Here is a 19,260-nt window from a genome sequence, read left to right on the forward strand (position 1 = left end):
CCTCCTCTCTCCTCACAGATGTACAGCTATAAATATTCCCTCCCGTGATCATCTTTTGATAGCAGAAGTGCGACGAACAGGTGGTGTCAGGCTCAGAATGCAACTGAAGTGCCAGCAGAGTCTCGAAGGTGTGAAGTGCAGCGTCGATGAGTGTGTCTGTCAGCCAAAGCCAGCGAGGCCGTCTGACCACGTGTCTGTTGCTTTTCTGTCTCTTTCTTCTGTCATCTCTGAGGTCTCACCTTGAAAACTCCCTCCCCCCCCTCCCTTGTCGTACCTTCAGCTTCTCCGAGCAAACAGTTAGAGGCTGAATTTCCCTGTGATTCGCATTGGATTGTAATGGCAGTGACAGGATGGTAACGACGGGCTGGTTACATAAGCGAGGCGGCAGCGCTCATGGCGAAGACTGTGCCCGTGTCAGAATCACTCCAATTTACCGTCCTACCACAGCTGCACCAGGAGGTCCCATGCTCAGTTTGTTCCACTGGCACATCCACAGCTCATTAGTCTACTGTGGGAGTGTTTGTGGATGTTGCCTGACTGCCAAAAGTCACCACCGGGAGGCATTGTTTAGTCTCAAAGGGAGCTATAAAATAAAAAGGAGGTGCAGACAGCCTTGGGTAGGGGGCTGAAAGAATGAGAATGTTGAAGGTGTGGACTCACCTTAGGGGTCAGGAGGGAGGTCAGAGTCACACTGCAAGTCCAGCAACCGCGTGTTTGGACCACTAGTGAGGTGAAGTGGAGCTTTAAGACACCGCATACAGACGGAAGGATTATGTATCCCATATATATCCCATATATATATATTTAAATCCCATCTGGCTTGGGAATACCACAGGATTCCTCGAGAAGAGCCAGAGGATGTGGCTAGTGAGAGGGACATCTGGGCTACTACACTTTCCTATGCAGCTTGGTCTTCTCCCTGTATCTAATTTAATACTCAGACATGTCAAAGGCTCTAAAACTGACCCTGAATGAATGTGTGTGTTTGCCTATGCAGTATTCAAAGTCCAAACTATGCTTATTTGTAAATGTATTGATAGAATAATAGCAGAGTTTGGTGTTACAGAGTTACTTCCATCAGCACAGGTTGACAATTACCCAGCATCATATTTGTCCATGTTCATAATAAAAAAATCCATTTAGATACACAGGATCAGCGTGAAGTATATGATTAATGCGTAGATTATGGTGCACTGTACGTCTAAAAATATATACAGCACTTGAGGTAGCACGGCGATGGAGCCTGTGGCGGCAGGATGGCGAGTTAATGCGTCTGGATGACTCGCTCATTCCTTCACAGCTCACTAATCCTGACAGCCGCGCAGTTCTGCCGGCGCAAAGCAGGAGGATTGACGCGTTAATCAGCTTCCGATAAGTTATGGATCCGCCAAACACCACAAATTACCCCCCCTTCCCCAGAATGGAATCTGTTGACGCCCACACGTTTTTACATTTAGGCCCGCCGGGGGAAGATGCTGAGGGCGGCACATAGGGCAGGTTGTCACAGTGCTGGACTGTCTGTTGTGCTCGCTTGTCATGCATGTGTGTGGCAGATTGGGGGTGGAGATGCTGGATGCTGTTGCTGGGTTACATGACGGCACATCATTTGTTAGACACTGATCTTACTCACCTTTTGAGCAATTTGATCAAGGGCACTTGGGCATTTGATGACTCATTCGCTTGCTTTCATAGACCGTTTTAACACCTGTGTTATCGCTTGATTGTCACTTTCCTTGGTTAAAAATGTTCCCTCTCTTCTCTTTCACTCAGAGGTTCCTGCCTTTACCTGCTCAGCCTTTGTTTAATGGAGGAGAAACGTTGGCTACCCCTGAATTACAGAGACCGGGAGCGTTTAGTTGATTAGGTTCGCAGCAGTGTCACTGTCAGCGTGGGTGTTCACCATTTCCAGCCTGTTTCTGTGACGAGCGGCGGGCGTCGTGCTGACAGGAGATGAAGAAAACGATATGGACGTTATCAGGCCGCCGTGTGACTGTGTCAAATGCACACATGGCCCCGCTGACAGAGATGTTTTTGCTCACTTTCGTCACTTTTCCTCACGCTTCTGCTCCAACAGCCTAAAAATAAGCTTTGGTCTTCAGCTGGTGTCTCCTGCTGTAATTAGGTTCTATTTGGGGACGTGTGGAGACACAAACATTAGCATGTCACAGACGGATGGCATGACTTTTTTTTTGTCCCTGTGTGGGACACATGTGTCCAGGCCCTTATGCTGTCTCACAGCAGTGCAGCAGGGAGCTTTATTATCCTGACACGCTGCTCTGTTGTACATAATGCAACAGATAAAGATTATTCTATTACAACAGAGAGTCATTGTGCACTTTGAATCTTTGCAATCTTCTGGATCGCTATGTTTCTCTTTGATTCATAATGATTTTAAGTAGCTGCCGTCATGGCGGTTATTACGCCCAGTAGGACTCTCAGATATTTACTGGATTTTTCATATGTGATGGCGGGAGGCGACACAGCTGGAAGAACGACTGTGACGTCATAGAGCGCAGAGGAGGACGCTGTCATGATGGAGTAGCTATGAGTCACAGCAGTTTGAAAGCTACAAGCTATTTGTGATTTAAAGACGTTACGACAAACAAAACCCCAGAAGAAATGTGTTTTAAGTAATCTTGTAAGAATCTTATGAGGTTGATTGATCTGTACAGTACTGAGCTAAATGGAGCTTTGTGATAGGAACAGATCACACACGGGGGTCAGAGATGTGAGCGCGGCAGTGATGTAATGAGTGACCTGTGAACCTGGACGTGTCTCCTCTAACTCCCTCAGAGCCAGACAGGCCCGCTTCACTACACAGCACGTAAACAGTCCCTGTGATGTAACGCCGACCTGTTTTTTTGGCTCCTCTTCAAATAACCCAATAGTTGCCCTGCAGTGTTGGCTGACATGTCCATTTGACTTTGTGAAATATCAAGGTTTCCCCGAGTAGCACAGAACATGTTTTCTGCACCACTTGTCAGCAAAGATTTACATTTTGCTCGTGACATTTCACCTCCCTCTGCCCTGGGCCCCCGGCCTGCTGGTAGCCAGAGGGAGGAGCTGTGCCAGCACATATCTCTATATGGGGACCGACGCTATAGTCCAATCACCTCCACATCTTTCTCCCTATGTGCTTGTTCATTTAAGTCATTATAGAATTTAGAATATAGAATATAGAATTTGTTGTAATATGATTTATTTGCCAAAACTATCTCAGATCTTCTAATGGAACATATTCTCTACTCACAGGAATTCATTTATTGAAACATTCTGGACAGCAGCTTCATACAAACAGAGCCTTAAATTAGCTGCATGCAGTTTCCTCACATCACTTTACAGAATTTATGGGTTATGAAGTTCAAGTTGTTTTCAAGGACCAGCGCTACCGTTTGGAGAGTTTTGTGGTGCAGTTGAAACATGAAATACTCATTTGGAGCTGTGCTGATGGTGTGTGAGGATGAATCCTCTCTGTATTAGTCATAGTCTGACACTAAAGACTCACTTGCTGAAATAGTGGGAATGTGTTGTGACTTTTTATAGATGAGAACCGGGCCTGTTGGAGCCAGAAAGCTTGTTTATAAAGAGGGTGCAATAAACTTGATACAACCAAGAACCTGGAGAGAACACAGAGAGTAGTTTGGTAATGACAAAAAGAAGAAAATAACATGTCCAACTGTTTCCTTAGAGATGAAAATGAATAGAAATCAACATTCTCATGAATGAGCCGGGCTTTGTTTGGGTAACTTGGCTACCGACAGCAGAGGACCATAAACTCTTGTGACACATGAAGAACTGCAGCCAACCATGAGTAACTGCTACACAGTCAAAAACCTGTCACAATGGTATCTTCACAACTATGAACATGAACATTCTCCTCTAACCCTAACCCAGTGAGCAACTTTCTCAACCTGCTTATTCTAAAGTCTTGAACAAAAAGAAAATGTACATGTTGTTGTTCTATAATGAGGACAAAATTCATGAATAACAGCATTTTTTTTTAGAGACAAGACCACTGGCATTAAGTCAGAACCCCACCTCTCTCTACCTCCCTCCCTCACTGCCGCCATGCACCCATGGTGTGTGGGGACCACACACACCGTCTGAGCTTTACTCCTGCAGCCTGGCACAGAGGCAGGGGGGGAGAGAGAGACGTAGATGAGTGCTGAAAGAAAGCCAACGCAAGCTTGTTATCCAATGCCTCCCAGAAACACTGGAGCTAATGAATGCAGCCAGAAGTCACTGTGTGGCTCGGCGACTGCAGCTACACAGCACTGAAAGAGGAGGAAAGAGAAAATGGGACGTAATAAAGAACTGGAATTTATCTTGTAGAGCCACATGGTGTAGAATCCTGTACAGTACATGAGTCACTAACATGTAAGCTTCACTGTGGCCAGGGTGCAATTATTTCTAGCAGCAGGTATACAGTATGTGTGCAGCTATAGAGGGACGTGTGCTGAGTGATGGCAGAGAAATAGCTGCTGTGTGTTCTCTGTCCTGTGTTTTCCTCGCTGGCCTATGTGTGAGTGATGTAACAGCCTGTGTGTGTGTGTGTACCGTGGGCAGCGATGACTCCAGGCTGCTCCCAGCACATTCACATTAATTAAGTTGATGCACTGTGGCAACTCACATGTACACGTACATGTATAATCACATAGCCTCAGCGACGCAAGCTGTTATCGAGCAGGCACGTTCGCCAAGACGTTTTGTTAAGGAATGCGCACTTGTGTAAATACAGGAGACTACATGGATGCCATGCTATAGGTTCTATAGGTCCAGCATGGCGTGATCGACTCTCTCGGCAGTGCTTGACCCTTGGCTTTGTCCCTTTGTGTTCTCAATTTAATGGATCAGTGCTTCCTTGGCTTTTATAATGGCTGATGTGTTCCTGTGCTGATTTGTGGGCCACTATTCATCTGTTTTATTAGAGGACACTTCATGTGGAAACTGTGACAGTTGCTCCCTACTTAAGCACAATGTGATCATTAAATCGCGCCAATTTACAACAATACCAGTGTTGATCACACCGCCTTCTTTATCTGTGCGTGTGGAAGGTGGTTGTTGCATAATGGCATGATTATGTATAAAATAAGTCATTGCTAACTGTGAATTGTGACATCCAGTAGCTATTTACAACTTCTTCATCTTTTCCTTTATTAAACCATAAATGACAATGGCGGAACACATAAGCCTGGAGTTACATTTGTGATCATGGTCATGGCAGAAATAGTACTGATTTTCACAGACAAAATGTCCTTGTTTTGAGATCCCAAAATGTTTAAATAGAGAGACATTGCTTATTACATTTCAGGTAGGATAGTCTACTGTAGGAGTTAGATTTAATGATAATATCAAAAAGATGCCATGTCAGGTTTGCTTACATTCCTGTCTGTCTTCCTGTTGTAAGTAAGAGATGTTTTTTGCAGAGTGGAAACCATAATGATACAGAAATAGAACTGGCTGCCACAGCGTGGGATTTGTTGATTGCTGGTGATTGCTGCCTGCGATCAGAACCTTGGACCTCGATCCACAGGTATTATATGCCGACTTTGTTCATTCATTCATTCACTCACTCATTTGTGGAAATGCAGCCTGGTGCCAATTTTACATCATCACTTCCTTTCTCTCTCTCTCTCTCTCTCTCTCTCACCCTCTCTCTCTCTCTCTCTCACCCTCTCCCTCTCTCCCTTTGGATTTGAGGAAAAGAAAGAGAGGGCCACGAGTCAGTCACTTCTTTAGTGTAACTCATACTCGTACTACCATCCTATTTTTAACTACTGGATTATTTCACCGACACGGTGACATGCACAACGCTTGAAAGGAGATTAAGTCGACGTAGTATAGCCGAATATAGAATATGACGACTAAGGTGACTAACTCACTAATCTGTGCCTTAAATATTACATCGTTTGCATTTTTGTGTGTTTGGTTTTTGGTCTGTGCCCCAGTTTCTTTCCCTCTCCGTTGAGACTCGACTTCAAAGCCTCACCTCCTGGCTGAGTCCAATCTGGATTACTCATCAGACCCCACACAGATGTGGGCTGCTACACGGTGCATGACTCACGTGGCAGAGAGGAGTGTTGGGTTTTCAATGGGCGCTGGCTTTCCTGAGAGGTCCTACAACATATTCAATCAGTTATTGAATGAACCAGCTGACTTGCTTGTGGAGTTATGAGGGACTTGTTTCACACATTCCCGAGCCACCAAAATACACATATGAGCGAATTTGATTGTTGCACAGGTGAATGTCAAATGATCTTTGGTAATCTGAAAATAAACGTCACTTCACAGCAAGAAGGTCATGAGTATGAATTCAGCTGGGGCCTTGAAATGTGTTGTTCTCCCTGGATCTGTGTGGATTCAGTCCAGGTGCTCTGGTTTCCTCCCACAGTCCGACCAAATGCAGGTTAGTTGAAGTGGAAACTTGCCTAGCTAAACTGAATTGCCAATTGGAGTGAACATGAGCATGGATGAGAGTGTGTGTGTGTGTTTGTGTGTGTGTGTGTTAACAGATCTAGTGAGGACCCTGCCTATCACTCAGTGATGACTGGGGTTGACTCCATTTCACCCACAATCAAGCACAGCAGAAATGGGTGTAGAGGATAAACCTGTGCTGACAAATTACGGTAACGCTAATCAAGTAGAGAAACAAGTCCTCACATGCGAAGCAAGCGCTCTACCATTTGAGCTAATTCCGCTTAAGACTGTCTCACAGGGGCATCTTATCCATTGCACAACCTTGTGCTTGGTGCTTTAAGGGTCAAAAATTTCTTATCCAACTCCAGAAAAACAATTACCTTGGAGAATGCGGGCATCGATCACACTACCTCTCACATGCTAAGCAATCGCTCTACCATTTGAGCTAATTCCCCTTAAAGACATGGGCATCTTATCGATTGCGCAACGTCGTGCTTGGTACCATAGGGGGAAATAAGTCTCTGAAACTGCTGAAACAAAACTCTCTGGAGAATGCAGGCATCGGTCCTGCTTCCTCTCGCATGCTAAGCAAGCGCTATACCACTTGAGCTAATTCCCCTTAATGAGTTTACACAGGGGCATCTTATCGGTTGTGCAACGTCGCACTGGGTACAATAAGGGGAAAAAAGTCTGCGAAACTGGCGAAACACAAGTCTTTGGAGAATGCAGGCAGCGATCCCGCTACCTCTCGCATGCTAAGGAAGCGCTCTACCACTTGAGCTAATTCCCCTTGATGAGTTTACTCAGGGGCATCTTATCGATTGTGCAACCTCGTGCTTGGTGCTTTAAGGGGAAAAAAGTCTGTGAAACTGCCGAAAACACAAAGTCTTTGGAGAATGCAGGCATCGATCCTGCTACCTCTTGCATGCTAAGCAAGCGCTCTACCACTTGAGCTAATTCCCCTTGATGAGTTTAGACAGGGGCATCTTATCGATTGTGCAACCTCGTGCTTGGTGCCTTAAGGGGAGAAAAGTCTCTGAAACTGCCGAAACACAACGTCTCTGGAAAATGCAGGCATCAATCACGCTACCTCTCGCATGCTAAGCAAGCGCTCTACTACTTGAGCTAATTCCCCTTAATGAGTTTACACAGGGGCATCTTATCGATTGTGCAACCTCGTGCTTGGTGCTTTAAGGGGAAAAAAGTCTGTGAAACTGTCGAAAAACACAAAGTCTTCGGAGAATGCAGGCATCGACCCCGCTACCTCTCACATGCGAAGCAAGCGCTCTACCATTTGAGCTAATTCCCCTTAAGGCTGTCTCACAACGGCATCTTATCCATTGCACAACATTGTGCTTGGTGCCATAAGGGTCAAAAATTTCTTATCCAACTCCAGAAAAAAATTACTATTGGAGAATGCGGGCATCGATCCCGCTACCTCTCACATGCGAAGCAAGCGCTCTACCATTTGAGCTAATTCCCCTTAAAGACATTGGCATCTTATCGATTGTGCAACTTCGTGATAGGTACCATAGGGGGAAAAAAGTCTCTGAAACTGCTGAAACAAAAATCTCTGGAAAATGCAGGAATCGATCCCGCTACCTCTCGCATGCTAAGCAAGCGCTCTACCACTTGAGCTAATTCCCCTTGATGAGTTTAGACAGGGGCATCTTATCGATTGTGCAACCTCGTGCTTGGTGCCTTAAGGGGAGAAAAGTCTCTGAAACTGCCTAAACACAACGTCTTTGGAGAATGCAGGCATCGATCCCGCTACCTCTCGCATGCTAAGCAAGCGCTCTACCACTTGAGCTAATTCCCCTTAATGAGTTTACACAGGGGCATCTTATCGATTGTGCAACCTCATGCTTGGTGCTTTAAGGGGAAAAAAGTCTGTGAAACTGCCGAATACACAAAGTCTTTGGAGAATGCAGGCATCGATCCCGCTACCTCTCACATGCGAAGCAAGCGCTCTACCATTTGAGCTAATTCCCCTTGATGAGTTTACACAGGGGCATCTTATCGATTGTGCAACCTTGTGCTTGGTGCTTTAAGGGGAAAAAAGTCTGTGAAACTGCCGAAAACACAAAGTCTTCGGAGAATGCAGGCATCGACCCCGCTACCTCTCACATGCGAAGCAAGCGCTCTACCATTTGAGCTAATTCCCCTTAAGGCTGTCTCACAACGGCATCTTATGCATTGCACAACATTGTGCTTGGTGCCATAAGGGTCAAAAATTTCTTATCCAACTCCAGAAAGAAATTACTATTGGAGAATGCGGGCATCGATCCCGCTACCTCTCACATGCTAAGCGAGCGCTCTACCATTTGAGCTAATTCCCCTTAAAGACATTGGCATCTTATTGATTGTGCAACCTCGTGCTTGGTGCCTTAAGGGGAGAAAAGTCTCTGAAACTGCCGAAACACAACGTCTTTGGAGAATGCAGGCATCGATCCCGCTACCTCTCGCATGCTAAGCAAGCGCTCTACCATTTGAGCTAATTCCCCTTAAAGACATGGGCATCTTATTGATTGGGCACCGTCGTGCTTGGTACGATAAGGGGAGAAAAGTCTCTGAAACTGCCGAAACACAACGTCTTTGGAGAATGCAGGCATCGATCCCGCTACCTCTCGCATGCTAAGCAAGCGCTCTACCTCTTGAGCTAATTCCCCTTGATGAGTTTACACAGGGGCATCTTATCGATTGTGCAACCTCGTGCTTGGTGCCTTAAGGGGAGAAAAGTCTCTGAAACTGCCGAAACACAAAGTCTTTGGAGAATGCAGGCATCGATCCTGCTACCTCTCGCATGCGAAGCAAGCGCTCTACCATTTGAGCTAATTCCCCTTAAGGCTGTCTCACAACGGCATCTTATCCATTGCACAACATTGTGCTTGGTGCCATAAGGGTCAAAAATTTCTTATCCAACTCCAGAAAAAAATTACTATTGGAGAATGCGGGCATCGATCCCGCTACCTCTCACATGCGAAGCAAGCGCTCTACCATTTGAGCTAATTCCCCTTAAAGACATTGGCATCTTATCGATTGTGCAACTTCGTGATAGGTACCATAGGGGGAAAAAAGTCTCTGAAACTGCTGAAACAAAAATCTCTGGAAAATGCAGGAATCGATCCCGCTACCTCTCGCATGCTAAGCAAGCGCTCTACCACTTGAGCTAATTCCCCTTGATGAGTTCAGACAGGGGCATCTTATCGATTGTGCAACCTCGTGCTTGGTGCCTTAAGGGGAGAAAAGTCTCTGAAACTGCCGAAACACAACGTCTTTGGAGAATGCAGGCATCGATCCCGCTACCTCTCGCATGCTAAGCAAGCGCTCTACCACTTGAGCTAATTCCCCTTAATGAGTTTACACAGGGGCATCTTATCGATTGTGCAACCTCATGCTTGGTGCTTTAAGGGGAAAAAAGTCTGTGAAACTGCCGAATACACAAAGTCTTTGGAGAATGCAGGCATCGATCCCGCTACCTCTCACATGCGAAGCAAGCGCTCTACCATTTGAGCTAATTCCCCTTAAGGCTGTCTCACAACGGCATCTTATCCATTGCACAACATTGTGCTTGGTGCCATAAGGGTCAAAAATTTCTTATCCAACTCCAGAAAAAAATTACTATTGGAGAATGCGGGCATCGATCCCGCTACCTCTCACATGCTAAGCGAGCGCTCTACCATTTGAGCTAATTCCCCTTAAAGACATTGGCATCTTATCGATTGTGCAACCTCGTGCTTGGTGCCTTAAGGGGAGAAAAGTCTCTGAAACTGCCGAAACACAACGTCTTTGGAGAATGCAGGCATCGATCCCGCTACCTCTCGCATGCTAAGCAAGCGCTCTACCATTTGAGCTAATTCCCCTTAAAGACATGGGCATCTTATTGATTGGGCACCGTCGTGCTTGGTACGATAAGGGGAGAAAAGTCTCTGAAACTGCCGAAACACAACGTCTTTGGAGAATGCAGGCATCGATCCCGCTACCTCTCGCATGCTAAGCAAGCGCTCTACCACTTGAGCTAATTCCCCTTGATGAGTTTACACAGGGGCATCTTATCGATTGTGCAACCTCGTGCTTGGTGCCTTAAGGGGAGAAAAGTCTCTGAAACTGCCGAAACACAACGTCTTTGGAGAATGCAGGCATCGATCCCGCTACCTCTCGCATGCTAAGCAAGCGCTCTACCACTTGAGCTAATTCCCCTTAATGAGTTTACACAGGGGCATCTTATCGATTGTGCAACCTCATGCTTGGTGCTTTCAGGGGAAAAAAGTCTGTGAAACTGCCGAATACACAAAGTCTTTGGAGAACGCAGGCATCGATCCCGCTACCTCTCACATGCGAAGCAAGCGCTCTACCATTTGAGCTAATTCCCCTTAAGGCTGTCTCGCAGGGGCATCTTATCCATTGCACAACCTTGTGCTTGGTGCCATAAGGGTCAAACATTTCTTATCCAACTCCAGAAGAAAATTACCATTGGAGAATGCGGGCATCGATCCCGCTACCTCTCACATGCTAAGCAAGCGCTCTACCATTTGAGCTAATTCCCCTTAAAGACATGGGCATCTTATCGATTGGGCAACGTCGTGCTTGGTACGATATGGGGAAAAAAGTCTCCGAAACTGCCAAAACACAACGTCTTTGGAGAATGCAGGCATCGATCCCGCTACCTCTCGCATGCTAAGCAAGCGCTCTACCACTTGAGCTAATTCCCCTTGATGAGTTTACACAGGGGCATCTTATCGATTGTGCAACCTTGTGCTTGGTGCTTTAAGGGGAAAAAAGTCTGTCAAACTGCCGAAAACACAAAGTCTTTGGAGAAAGCAGGCATCGATCCCGCTACCTCTCACATGCGAAGCAAGCGCTCTACCATTTGAGCTAATTCCCCTTAAGGCTGTCTCACAACGGCATCTTATCCATTGCACAACATTGTGCTTGGTGCCATAAGGGTCAAAAATTTCTTATCCAACTCCAGAAAAAAATGACTATTGGAGAATGCGGGCATCGATCCCGCTACCTCTCACATGCTAAGCGAGCGCTCTACCATTTGAGCTAATTCCCCTTAAAGACATTGGCATCTTATCGATTGTGCAACCTCGTGCTTGGTGCTTTAAGGGGAAAAAAGTCTGTGAAACTGCCGAAAACACAAAGTCTTTGGAGAATGCAGGCATCGATCCTGCTACTTGCATGCTAAGCAAGCGCTCTACCACTTGAGCTAATTCCCCTTGATGAGTTTGGACAGGGGCATCTTATCGATTGTGCAACCTCGTGCTTGGTGCCTTAGGGGGAGAAAAGTCTCTGAAACTGCCGAAACACAACATCTTTGGAGAATGCAGGCATCGATCCCGCTACCTCTCGCATGCTAAGCAAGCGCTCTACCATTTGAGCTAATTCCCCTTAAGGCTGTCTCACAGGGGCATCTTATCCATTGCACAACCTTGTGCTTGGTGCCATAAGGGTCAAAAATTTCTTATCCAACTCCAGAAGAAAATTACCATTGGAGAATGCGGGCATCGATCCCGCTACCTCTCACATGCTAAGCGAGCGCTCTACCATTTGAGCTAATTCCCCTTAAAGACATGGGCATCTTATTGATTGGGCACAGTCGTGCTTGGTACGATAAGGGGAAAAAAGTCTCCGGAACTGCCGAAACACAACGTCTTTGGAGAATGCAGGCATCGATCCCGCTACCTCTCACATGCGAAGCAAGCGCTCTACCAATTGAGTTAATTCCCCTTAAAGACATGGGCATCTTATCGATCGCACAACATCGTGCTTGGTACCATAGGGAGAAAAAAGTCTCTGAAACTGCTGAAACAAAACCTCTCTGGAGAATGCAGGCATCGATCCTGCTACCTCTTGCATGCTAAGCAAGCGCTCTACCACTTGAGCTAATTCCCCTTCATGAACAACAGGATGAGATAAGTTGTTCTTTTTTAACACTACTGTAGTCTGTAATTCATTAAAAGCCTGTCTTTATAATGACTAAATGTATTGTTATTGTTTGTTCCCAAATCTCACCCCGTCTTCTGTTATTGGTGTGAAAACGTTTGATAGATGACTCCTATCCTATGACTCCTTCATCTCTGATGTTCAGTGACACATTGGATTGTGAAAGCGCCACTGTCAGTCATCGCGGCCTGCTCAGCGGCCTGTGTGTGTCACAAAGTGTGTGTGTGTCTGTAAATTGTTCATGCTGTTGTGTGTTGTTGTTGTGTGTGAATTTGTTTGCATTGTAACACACTGTGGGATGAATGAGTCCTTCGCTTCTGATCAGAACCACAGTGCTAAAAATATTTGGACCGGATTGAAACGTAATCATTGTTCACCAAATGATGGAGTTCAGGTTTCATGACCTGTTTTTGCTTTGTTGTGAAACTGATCTGAGCAAAGATTTTTCTGATCCAGACTTTGTCCTTCAGTGATGAATGTTGATTAAGTTTCATTGCTCCATTTTGGACATTTTACAGTCAACTATGTATTTAATTATTTAATGACATATGACCTTAATCATGTTTGCTGCTGTTTCACATAACCAAGGTAGCTAGCTAGCTTGCTGCTAACAAACTAGCATTTGCTTCTTGTTTTTATCTGATAAGAAGACCTGTCAGGTTTCCAAATTGAGAAGCAACAAGACATTCCTCTCACTATGTCCCGTTTGGCAATTAGTTAAAAAACACTTTTAAACTGTAACTCTCAATAGCCGCTCTGTGTTGACTTAGCAGTGCAGATGCTAGGCTAGCTCAGAGTAACAACAATGAGACTGTTTATCCCGGTGGAAGCTCGTATAGTTATACATTTATTTAAAATGAATGTACAGAGTAAAAGTGTTTATTGCTGAGACTGTTATCCCTTATGTATTTACAGACGTGAAAACCAAATACATCTAGTCAAGTACTACATTAAAGTTCAGTTTTGAAGTACTTGTACTTTACTGTACACTAGTTTGTCCATTTTGTAACACTTTCTACTCCTTTAACTCCACTACATTCATCTGAGCGTTTACATGACAGGGTGAAAACCTTGTATCTCCATATTTGGATGAAAAGTGTGTTCAATTTGGGGGATTTTTATCATTTAATTTTTACAAATGGAGGGGTTAGTTACTGAAGCATGTATTATGACAGGGAACCTTCCTCTTCTTTACTGTTTAGAAAACCATATCTAACTGAAGTTTTCCTGTGGCTGTGTTTTCCGTGACGTGTCAGTTCACGGCAACAAGCTGTGACGAAAACTCTCTCCTGGCTGCAAACGTCCATGCAGCCTATGTCTCCACGTCTCTGTCACGTGCCGTCTCCGCCTGTGACACCCAGCGGCGCAAATATCTTCAGGCAGCCTGTCACATAAATCCCACATCCTGTCCAGCTGCCGGAAGTTTGATGGCTCCAGAATTTGGCCCTGACTTCACAGACGTAAGTCTTCCGTGGAGAGCTCGCCTCACCTTCACCTTCACCTTCACCTTCAGCAGTGATGCATGGAGAGATGCTCTGATTGAGCCAGAGTTAATTGAATTTGGTGAGTAAAGGTTTGAGGGAAGAGAGGAGGGAGAGGGTGACGGACATGAGCACACAAGCAGGGACGAGGATGATGAATTTGCCTTTGGGGAGAGGCTTGATATTTCACGTGCAGTAGAGCATATGGACTGTTTTCGGAGGGTTTCGTGGCCTCATGTTGTTTTGGTTGGAAGGGGTGTAAGAATGTGTGCAGAGACATTTACGCTGAGACAGAATCTTGCGTAACACTTCCATGTGCTTTGCTGGGTGATTGGCTGTGTAGAAACCTGCCTTGAATGTTACAGGAGAATTCAGCAGTGTAGAAACATGAATAGCAATGTGAATAGTAAATGTTGGTCTCTGTAAGCTCAACAAGATGCTATATGTCTGCTCTTTGTAGGAGCTTCATCCATTCAGAGAACTCCAGAGGACTCAGTTAACCAAGGTGGCTCCTCTGTATGACCAGAGGAATCAATGCTGTATACTTGCAGCATACACGTGGCCCACCAAAATCTACCAAATTTGAGAATTTGTAGACTTACTTCACAAGTGACATGGTTCCTCTGTATTCTTCTTTATAGGCTACAGACTTCTAGACTGGCCACCTTCTTGTCTGAATAGGGGTGGGATACAGAAATAACATTGTATCTGTATATTTTTACTTGTAAAACAGAGGAATGGAAGAAGTGACAGGATGAGGACAATTAACCCCACCTCTCACACACACACACACACACACACACACACAGACACTGACTCATCCTGCCTCATCACATGGGAAACAAAACAGGGCCATCGTGCCTCTCACTAAATCACTACTTGTGTGTTCCTGTGTGTGCGTGTCTACATTGATGTGTGCGTTTGCTGTTTGCAGATATGAGGCTTCTAAAGATAACCTGGGATTGAGAGTCAGTGATGTGAGAGCGATCAGATGAGGTCAACAGGAACTCGGATCAGGGAAGTTTGTCCTGAATCCCAGTGAGGACATCAGCTCTGCATGTGTGGGAGTGCGTCCGGTTTAGTATTTATTGTCGGCAATAAAGTTAATTCCTTCGAGCCGGATTTGAACCAGCAGAGAGAAAAAGGGAGAAAGGGAGAGGAAAAGAGGAGAAATTTCTCCTGACCTAACCCTCCATCACCAAAGCTTTATATGTTGATTTGGATCACAAATTATTTTAAAAAAACGACGTAGTTTTGTATTTTTCTGCTTAGGGGGGAAGAAAGGAGAAAAATGGGGAGAAGAGCTGTTGATCCTGATGTTCCCAGTTCGATTCCCACCCTTGGCATAAATTGAGTTGTTCATCATATACTGAGAGGTTCATTTTTTCCCCCTGGAAATCAAATAATTGAACTTTAATTTACGACAATAATAAATTTAACAATAACAGAAAACATGAAGGAAGAACAATATAAACATATTTACAACACATATATTTAGAAGGTGTCCAGTGTCCATGCATCTGGGAGGGGAGGGGCAGAAGGGGTGGCAGTGTGTCGGGCTGGGACAGGGGGCTTGTGCAACAGCTTCAGAGTGAAAAATGGTGATTGCAATCCACCCCAGCTTCCTCTGGTCATCTTACCAAGTATGAAGGTGTAGCCCCGGCAGTGGCATGCTGAACTCCTCCAGGCTCATCCTGGAAGACAACAACAAAGAAGAATGAGTTTATTGCATAAAAGAAAGCTGTACAAAAGATGACTTACAACAGAGCCAGACCAATAAATAGATGTAGCTTTACTCACAGAGGCGACTGCCAGGGAGATTTTAATAGCAGAGGTCCCCACAGAGGATGGAGCGGGGCTGGTGGTCCTCATAGAGGATGGAGCAGGGGTGGGGGTCCTCACAGAGGATGGAGCAAGCATGAGGCATTTTTCAATCTGAAACGATCAGAATCAGTATTTAGCCATGGAGTCACTCAGTGTACAGTCCTTCACCTGAATGATATTATCTGCACCATTGTATTGTCCAAGTTACCTGCATAGTAATGACTGTATGATTTAATAATGTTGATGCTAACCTTCTGATAGAGATCCTGCCACTTCCACTGCTTTGGGTTTGGGGCTTCTGGTGCTCTTGGCTGACACGGGGCAACGGCGCCGCGGCACTATTGGCTGAAATGGGGGGCAAGCTCTGAGCGCGGCGTGATTGGCTGACGCTCCAATCTTGACTATGCAGCAATAGGCCGACGGTCCAATTTAGAATGGCCAGCGCGTAACAGCGATATGACGCCGAGAGTAGACTGTCCTGAGCCAGGTAGCATCGAAGGATATATGTGTTAGATTTGTTCTATTCTTATGATCTTTGAAAATATGAAATATTAGGGTACAATCAATTGATTGATCTATCTAAATCCAGTTGATAAATCATTATTTACCTAATGATGATGCATGGCTGGATAACGTTGGACACCTATTTATAGCACAAAAGACAGTCATGCCTTTCATCTGCCCTCATTCTGATCCATCCCAACTCCACACATCACTCCACATTGTCCTCCGGGACGCTGTAGCCATTGGTGCACACAACATCCCAGTAAACAGACAGATGACTGCAGGCTGCAGGACACACATATTAACACGCACAGGCAGACAGGATAGTTTGGATGGAGTAGCCAGGTCATGGGTCAGGGCCACAGAGACAATGAAGGTGTGCAGAGGTCAGGAAAATCCATAAGATCTTTCCCACTCCTCTGCCCTCTTCCTGCATTGCCATGTTCAGGAAGAAGGCACAACATGTTCATGAGTGGAGCAGCCAGCCAGGATCAGCCATGACTCAAACCTGACTTTCTGCTGTGGAACGTCATCAGTTTAGTGAGACCTGTGTCTGCGTGTGTTGACGTTAATGTGTGTGTTTGCTGCAGATATGAGGCTTCTAAAGATAACCTGGGATTGAGAATCAGTCATGTGAGAGCGAGCAGATGAGGTCAGCAGGACCTGCAAGCTCAGGGAAGTTTGTCCTAAAGCCAAGTGAGGACAGCAGCTTTCTCACTCTCTCTCTCTCTCTCTCTCTGTCAACTCTCTCAATTTCAATTTCAAAAACCTTCATCAGCAGATCACATAATTGCCAAATCAAAGTGTACAGTGGACAACAATAATATAAAAAATAAATATGAAAACAAATTATAATAATAATAAACACTCAAAAGAACAATTAAGTATACATGTGAAAAAATATGTGTATGCATATGCTACAGTAATTCTACCATATACACTATTTTTGCATGTGTGTGTCCCTCATCTGGTGACGTCATAGACCCATTGGCTTGCTAGTTTGCTGCTTTATTGTCGTCTCCCTCGTGATCAATTGCACGTCTGACTTTTGGTGAAGTTTGAACGTGTTGGAACTTTTCGAAGTATTGTCCTCTGACGGGCGTAATTTCACACAGGGAAACGGTCCTCCTGCTCCACGGCTGTGGTTAGGCGTTTCTCGTAGAATCTCTACTGCTCTACTACTCTGCTGTTTGGGAAGCCGTGCTTTCTATTTACCTTGTCTGTGTGTTGCGTTTGTGTACGAGCACGTGTCGTCGGCAAAAAAAACTCCTTCGAGCCGGATTTGAACCAGCGACCTAAGGATTTCTACGTCACCGCTACAGTCCTCCGCTCTACCAACTGAGCTATCGAAGGGTACACACGTCACCTCGTGAATTAGTCTTATAGATACCGTACAGTACAGGGGGTCCAAACCTGACACTATTCAACCTACGCAGCAGTATAACACGACATATGGCGTTCGAACAACAACGGCGAGGTACTACAAATCGTGTGAAGTAACAAAAATAAAAATGTTATTGGAGAATGCGGGCATCGATCCCGCTACTTCTCGCATGCTAAGCGAGCGCTCTACCATTTGAGCTAATTCCCCTCTATCATGCATGCCCCGGGCCGCAGCAAGACTTTCGCAAATGCAGGACTGTAGTCTCTCCCGTGTTTTCGTTCTGTCCTCTTCTCTCTTGTTTGTGCTTTGAGTCCTTGGGTTGCCATGTTTCGGGGTAAATACGGGCCAAAGCGCAGATTTTCCGAGGACATGTAAACACAGCATGTTTACGTGAGTGAAGACGCAATTCTGGATCAGCCGTGACTCAAGCACATGTGACGGAGGTGTTGCGGAACATCATCAATAGACGTGACTGTGTGTGTGTGTGTGCGTGCGTGTGTGTCCGTGTGTGCGTGCGTGTGTGTGTGTAGAGAGAGCGTGCATGTTTGGGTCATAGCTTCTGTCATAACCTCTCATTGTGTTGATGGGGGAGGGGAATTACGTAATAACAAGAAAAGGATTCATGTTTCTGGCACGTGTGTATGTGTGCGTGTTTGTGTGTGTGTGTTAATATGGGGAGATGGTGTATCGGCCACAGATGAAGACATGACTATCCTCAAAATCACCAACACCCCCATCATGGCTGTTGCTGTTGTACTGACGTGCCAGAAGATGTTTGTGACTATTTCTCAGTTTGTTTGTCAGTGTGTGAGTGTGATTTGTTTGTCAGAGCAAGAGAGAGAGAGAGAGAGAGAGAGCTGCACCTCCACAGCACATAGGAAACAGATGGAGCATCAGGCTTCAGGCAGACCTCTGGGTCAGGACAAGATGACAACATACTGTATATATGATGTGGAGTGCTGCGTCCAAATGTGTGTATAGTGGGAACGCCGTATGTCACTGAGGAATGTACTAAACACATGCCACATCCTCTGTTATCTACTTTATGTTAGATTACATTTATCATATACTGAGTCCAGCCGTTCTCCTTCCTGTTAAATGTTTGATGATGCAAGAGTTTTAATTTTCATGATTCTAGTGAAAAGAAACCTCGTCTAGTTGAGTCTAACTGACATCAAAACGGTGGTGAAGCTCGTTGGGATGAAACGCCACAACATCCTCTCCGTCTCTCCCTGCCATCCTTCACCCGCCGACCTTCACCCTATCTCCTGCCATCTCAGCAGCCATTTGTCTTCATTCCCTCCATCCTCCTCTCGCCCTTCTCTCCTCCTGGCTGGGCTTTGTGTCACCCTCCTCTCCTCCCCCCTCTGAGCTCCTCCGCTCACCCTCACCCCTGCCAGTTCTCCGTGTCTATCATGAAAGAGAATTTTCCGGTTTTCTCATTCCATTTAAGCTCAGCCGGCACTAACCCATTGTGCTCTGATGTTCCTCTCAGGCAAGAGGTCTAAATCAGGCGGGGAGAGGACGGAGGGAGGATTGGAAGGAGAAACCAGAGGAGATGTGAATGGGGGGGAAAAGGTGGGAAGGATTAGATGGAGGATGGGTAAGAGAGGAAACCAGGATCTGGACTCAAATATAACCCCTGACCTGAACAGCTTTCTGAGGTTTTTAAAAAAATGTCCCTTCTCCTGTCCCCTCTCT

General features: G+C 45.6%; 1 long non-coding RNA gene and 3 other non-coding genes across 4 annotated transcripts; all 4 read right to left on the bottom strand.

Annotated features, from left to right (window-relative positions):
• Positions 1–7,307: 7,307 nt before the first annotated feature.
• trnaa-agc (transfer RNA alanine (anticodon AGC)) lies at positions 7,308–7,380 on the bottom strand. Its single transcript has one exon. It is a non-coding gene; the product is annotated as a tRNA-Ala (tRNA).
• Positions 7,381–12,242: 4,862 nt separating this feature from the next.
• trnaa-agc (transfer RNA alanine (anticodon AGC)) lies at positions 12,243–12,315 on the bottom strand. The gene has a single exon. It is a non-coding gene; the product is annotated as a tRNA-Ala (tRNA).
• A 2,143-nt stretch (positions 12,316–14,458) lies between these two features.
• Positions 14,459–16,137, bottom strand: LOC143004475 (uncharacterized). Its single transcript, XR_012963969.1, has 3 exons — positions 15,923–16,137; positions 15,648–15,782; positions 14,459–14,520 (listed from the first exon to the last, which is right to left on the bottom strand). It is a non-coding gene; the product is annotated as an uncharacterized LOC143004475 (long non-coding RNA).
• A 1,305-nt stretch (positions 16,138–17,442) lies between these two features.
• Positions 17,443–17,528, bottom strand: trnay-gua (transfer RNA tyrosine (anticodon GUA)). The gene is given in 2 exon segments: positions 17,443–17,478; positions 17,492–17,528. It is a non-coding gene; the product is annotated as a tRNA-Tyr (tRNA).
• Positions 17,529–19,260: the final 1,732 nt, after the last annotated feature.

The sequence above is a fragment of the Genypterus blacodes genome, unplaced genomic scaffold (genome assembly GCF_046128005.1).
Source record: "Genypterus blacodes isolate CSIRO-AG114 ecotype Tasmania unplaced genomic scaffold, CSIRO-AGI_Gbla_v1 ptg000067l_1, whole genome shotgun sequence".
NCBI lineage: Eukaryota > Metazoa > Chordata > Actinopteri > Ophidiiformes > Ophidiidae > Genypterus > Genypterus blacodes.